This window comes from Myodes glareolus, chromosome 22 (assembly GCF_982192425.1).
Source record: "Myodes glareolus chromosome 22, mMyoGla1.1, whole genome shotgun sequence".
In the NCBI taxonomy this organism is placed as follows: domain Eukaryota; kingdom Metazoa; phylum Chordata; class Mammalia; order Rodentia; family Cricetidae; genus Myodes; species Myodes glareolus.
The window spans coordinates 18,238,157-18,244,156 of record NC_142047.1 but is presented as its reverse complement, the minus strand read 5'-3'; the positions used below and the strand labels follow the sequence as shown (position 1 = coordinate 18,244,156).

The 6,000-nt window shown below is 43.6% G+C and overlaps 1 long non-coding RNA gene across 1 annotated transcript in view; it reads right to left on the bottom strand.

Moving 5' to 3' along the window:
- Window positions 1-1,674: 1,674 nt before the first annotated feature.
- Window positions 1,675-6,000, bottom strand: part of LOC125395406 (uncharacterized) — a 57,348-nt gene continuing 53,022 nt past the window's right edge. The window contains exons 2-3 of the long non-coding RNA XR_015736022.1: window positions 2,557-2,667; window positions 1,675-1,882 (exon numbers count right to left, since the gene is read on the bottom strand). This is a non-coding gene — a long non-coding RNA (uncharacterized LOC125395406). The remainder of the gene's footprint in view (window positions 1,883-2,556; window positions 2,668-6,000) is intronic.

Below are 6,000 nucleotides of genomic sequence, written 5' to 3'. Positions count from 1 at the left end.
GTCTCTCCTTCAACAGGATCTGCCAACATGGGACACATCCACACCAAGGCTGTGAAGCTACCCTAGCACTGTGCAGAAGGCAGCCTGGACCATCATCAAGAAGGTACTGCATGCACCTGGTTAGGGACTTCCACACCAACAATCACGTGTATGTGGAGATCGCCATGCTCCCCGGCATGAAGTTCCATGTCAAGCTAGCAGGCAATGTCACACAGCTGAAGAGGCAGATTCAGATAGGTCCTGGGAGCCCTGGCTCAGTCAAGTTGCAAGAGGGGGAGAGAGGAGAAAGGATAATTATGTTCCTGAGGTCTCTCATCCCCGGGTCAGGAGATCACTGAGGCAGACCCTGACACTAAGGAAATGCAGAAGCTTCTGGATCGCCACAGCCTCTCCCACCTGCAGTTGGGAAGAATTTCAAAATGCCATGTGGCACCAGTCGAATCTGTTCTGGAATGTTTTCAATAAATCTGAGGACAGCTCAGAATAATAATATTATTATTTACGTATTTACATTGTGTATAAAACGGCCTAAGCAGAGGCTCAATAAGGAGCTAGGAGACACAGAGAACACTCTGAACCGCTATCCCTGACAGACATCTGTACAGAACTCTCCACCCCAAGACGACAAGAGATGCATTCTTAGGTAGACTGAGGTACACCATGTGCTAGCTCCTATACTGGATTGCAGAACTTCTAAAAAGATTGAAATGACATGCAAAATGTTCTCGGACTTTGATGAAATAACATTAAAAATAAGTAACAAAAACAGACTTGAACATGCCATATGTGTTCAGAAGTCAACACTCTCCCGACTTAATGACCAACTAGTAAAACCATGAGGGAAATTCGAAAACTCTTTGAGTTGAAAAAAAAATGGATTCATCTACAATCTGCAGAATCTTACAGGACAGAGCTGAAGCTACTGAGAGAGAACTTTATGGTTATAAACAGCTCCTTAACAAAGTGTAGGGCCGGAGAGAGGTGAATTGGTGGCTAAAAGCACCTACTTCTCTTGCTTCACCTCCAAACACCCATGTGATGACTCACAACCTCCTGAGTATCTATACACTCAAGTATACACACAAATAAACAAATCTTAAAAATAGAGAACAAAAATAATCTTTCAAAGATTCAGAGGATGTAGAGATGACCCAGCTCTTCTTGCAAAGGATTCAGGTCTGGCTCTGCAGTACCAAGGGATCCAACATCCTCTGTCTTCCTTGGGCACATATGTGGTACACATGCTGGCAAATACACATACATATAGTTTTTTTAAAAAAATATCTTAAAAGAACGTCTAAAATTGATGACTTAAGCTTCTCTTTTGAGAAGACAACAAAACTAGGAAAGGAGCAAATGCAACCAAAGCTGCACGAGGAGAGGAGGAATAAAGATTAGGGTGAAAACGACTGAGTCACAGCTTTCAAAAGTAACAGAAAAAAAATCAATGAAATCAAAGGTTGGGTCTTTGAAGGGATCAACCAACTTGACAAACCTTTAGCCAAACTATCAAGAAAAAAAGAGAAAAGACTCAAATGCTAGAGCCAGGAATGGAACAGTGAGGATTGATTGCTCCTTCCCTTCCAGGAAAAGTACAGCACTCATTACCTTCCACAGGTTCAGGCTGATTCTAAAGTCTAAGTGCAAAGGTAAATAAAGAATAGTAGACAAAGCTTTTTAAAAATTATTTATTTATTTTTACTTTATGTACATTGGTGTTTTTCCTGCATGTATGTCTGCATGATGGCATTGGATCCGCTGGAATAGGAATTGCAGACAGTTGTGAGCTGCCAAGTGGGTTCTGGGAATTGAACCCGGGTCCTCTGGAAGAGCAGCCAGTGCTCTTAACTGTTGAACCATCTCTCCAGTGCCTGCCAGTAATCTTGAAAAAGAAAGACAGAGAGGAAGGAATGATGCTTTTTTGCTCTAAGACATTTCAGGGATCAGATTGGCTGTGTGTTCATCTTTGAGTCCCACCAGCTCTCAACACAGATTGGCTGTGAGTCCCACCAGCTCTCAACACAGATTGGCTGTGAGTCCCACCAGCTCTCAACACAGATTCTCCCAGTTCCCACATGAATCAGAGCAGATTTCCTGTAGGGAGGCATTGCATTCTGTAACTGCCTGCTTCCTGAAGACACAGATGACATCTTTCCCTCTCATATCCCTAGGACCTAAAAAAATGCCCAAAGAGAAATAATCATTAACATTGTGGATAGATGGGCAGGTGATACATGAATGGGTGGGTGAGTGATGGCTTTGGAATAATTTGCCTTTGTACAATGGATGAGGCAGCTTGATTTCCTAGAAGGCTAACCCCTTACCTCTTTACTCCCTCTCAAAAAAAAAAAAAAAACCCACTCAACTGAAAATCCAAAAACCTCCATCTCCAACTCCTCCAAGTACCCCCATCTAACTAGTATGGCAGCATTACCAACAATATCAAGTTGAGCATTCTTGGGTTGTAATAAATGGGCATCTGTCTTAGAGTTTCTATTGCTGTGCCGTAACTATGGCAACTCTTATAAAGGAAAACATTTAACTGGGGTGACTTACAGTTCAGAAGTTCAGTCCATTATCATCAGGGCAGTGTGCAGGCAGACATGGTGCTGGAGAAGGAGCTGAGAATCCTGCATCTTGATCTGCAGGCAACAGGAAGGAGTCTATCTACAATGAAACATAGCTTGAGCACAGGAGACCTCAAAGCCCACCCCCAGAGCATCACACTTTCTCCAACAAGGCTATACCTACTCCAACAAAACCTCACCTCCTAATTGACAGGGCTTAACCCTGTGAGTTTATGGGAGCCAATTACATTCATACTACCACAAGCATCTAATTGTCCTCTGGGCATTAGGTTCTGTTATCCCAGAAGTAAGGGGGTTTGTCCAACCTTGTCCAGTACATGTGGTGGAATTAGCCCTATATTTTAAAAGACAGTTTAGCAGAACTCTTCACCAAATCTTTCAAAACAACCTAACCAGCGGAATCTAAACACAATATCCCATCTAACACCTTAGCCAACTTGAAGGCCTGTTTTGTAAGTTTACACAGCATCCATCAGTACTCACACTTCCCCCAATAAACTGTCGCCCTGGAAACTTACCCTAAATTTCATTTTCTTTCTTTTTTGGGGGGGAACAATTTAGACAGGGCCCCTCTGTGTAGCCCTGGTTGTCCTAAAACTTGCTCTGTAGACCTTGCTGACCTCGAACTCACAGAGATCCGCCTGCCCCTACCTACCTCCCTAGTGCTGGGATTAAAGGTGAGAGCCACCACCATCCAGCTTACATTTAGTTTTTTATTACTGATAGAAAAGGATGCTGTAGATAGGAGCTTATGGGTGCCTAGAATTTGAGAGATAGCCATCTGGGCAGCAAATGGGCATGGCAATTTCTTCTGGTCATCAATATCACTGCATAACAGAAAGGGAACTCATGGCTCATCCCTGACTCTTCATTTCTAAGATATTCTAGTCCCAAATTAGATTTGTTCTTTGAGATTTCAACACAGAAAATGGCTTACGCTCATTTCAGAATTTTAAATCTGTTTTGTTTTTGACTCAGACACTCATTCATTTCTCATTCTGACTTCAGTCATGAGAGGTGTGAGCAGGGCTGACTTCCATGCAGTACCCAAAGGAAAGAGCAAGACCATCACTTAACACTCGTTCACAGATTCCCAAAGTTACTTAATTTCCTGGCTATTGAGGCAACAGTCTACTTTGTACGATAATATGTTTTCTAGGAATGATAAAGACCATAAGTCCTCCAACTCTGCCATCGTGAAATTAAAAAAAAAAAAGCATAACCCTCATTAAGGAAGGGCAAATCAGACTTATTAAGTAAGAAAGTTAGACATTTTCCCACTAGTCCCCTCAGACTCATTTTTATTATTCTAGAAATGCTGTGGCTAAAATCATCTGTACCTTAATTCCACTTTTTGAAGAACAACTTTATAGCAATTCTGCAGGGAGTGTTCTTTCAGTTACCATTAAAAAAAAAACTTAAGAAAAAAACCCTGAAACTTCAATGCAAAATAGGATTAGAATTTATCTTCTCCCTAGTTTGATTTTTTTTAGTAAGTAAAGACAAAATTGGCCATTGCAGTCAGAGAAGACACATGGCTTTTTTACTGTGGCCCTGAGACAGCCTGGCTGTGAGAATGTAGCTTGAATGGTATAGGCCTCTTCCTTGATGCTTCTGTATGGACCTGGCTGCTGCCACTGATGCACATTTTAGGCTATTTTCTTTTGTGTTATTTAAATGGGAACTTGAACCCAGGGTCCCATGCCAGGTAAAAACTGTAGCACATCCCCAGCCATGTGTGCGAGAGGATTTTAGCTGCAACACACACCCTGGGCCAGAGGGCTAGAGAATCTCACCATGGGGAGCCAGGCGAGCTAACCAGCACACTCCAGTGTTCTCACTGCCTGACCAACTATGTGCCTGTGTGCACATTAAAGGGGGATTGAAGTGTCCGGCTCCCTGGGAACTAAAGGGACAGAAGATTTATTGGCCCCATCAGTAGGCTCACCCAGAACCATGTAAAGGAGCAGAGATCTGGAACTCCAGTGGTACTGGCACTGCCTTCCCAGGATCTCAGGAGATGCCTGCTACCCCATGGGTAATCCCTTCTGTGCTAGACTTTATTTTTTAAAATAAGATGGGGCCTGATGAATCACAAGCTGACCTAAATGTAGCTAAGGATGGCACTGAGCTTCTGACTCTCCTGGGTACAAATAGAGACATGTACACAATACCTAGAACCTTCAAGGAATGGCAACATTCAGCTAGAAAATAATAGGAAGATTTTTATTCTGTTATGTTTATTTTCCTGTTATCTCCTTTTTGTGCAAACTGATTTCTACCTATGAATGAATAAAATGTATAAAATGAATTTAGAGAATCAGAAGGAAACTATTAAGCATGTAATATTCTAAGAGGTTCCTAGGCATGACAAAATTCCTAAGAACAATACACACACATGACTTCAGTGTATTAAGGAAAACCCTAACCAGCCCAGCCATGATTTGGATAGGAAATGGCCCTCAGGCTCACGTGGTTAAGGTTTGGTCACTGGCTGGTGATGCTACTTTGGGAGGTAATAGAACCTTTGAAGAAGTGAAGTGTAGCCGAGAGAAGTGGGCCACTGCAGCCCTGCCTTTGAAGGTTACACCTTGTTCCTGGTCCTCTCTGTCTCTCCCGTATACACCTCTTCCCAGCCATCATGGAGAGAACATCTCTGCTGGGCTGCTTTCCCCACCACTGTTATGCTCTGTCCACTTCCTGTAGCAATAGTGCCAGTGACAGTGGACTCAGACCTGTAAAGCCATGAGCCCAAACCAATCCTTCTTCCTTTTGCATTGCTTCTCCCAGGCATTTAACACAGGTGGGGATGACAGTCTGGTGAGTGTGAGCACATGCACCAGGGAAGGGCTAAGGCCAAGTGCAAGGTCATCTGCTCTCTGGTGTGTAGAACCCAGGTACTGCTTGTTCAGTTCACGTGGCCAACTCCCAGGCAAAGGGGTAGAAGGAATATGGTGTCCGGCCCAGACGAGCATGGCGAAGCTCTAGTGATAGGGCTGGGGAGACAAAGGAGAAGGCCCTGGGAATTCTAAACCTGGTGAAACGGAATCCACTTAGGGAATCTGTCTACGGGGTTCATTCTGCTTCGGGAATTAACAATCAGCTTCAAAGATAGCCAGACTCTAGATTTCAGGCTCCTTCTTTTCGCAATGATCTGCCCACGGCTTCAATAAAAACAGCTCAGGTCAGGGCTTGGGTCAATGTCAATCTCCAGGGAGAACTTTGAAAGATGTGTGTGTGTGTGTGTGTGTGTGTGTGTGTGTGTGTGTGTGTGTGTGTGCGTGTGTGTGTGTGAACTACATCAATACAGGGCATCACTGGGCAAGGGCAGAGCTGGGTACCAAAAGGAGAGGCTACAAGATGCATGGGACTTCAGCATTCCTGTTCTCCTGGATGGATGCTTGGGACTAAC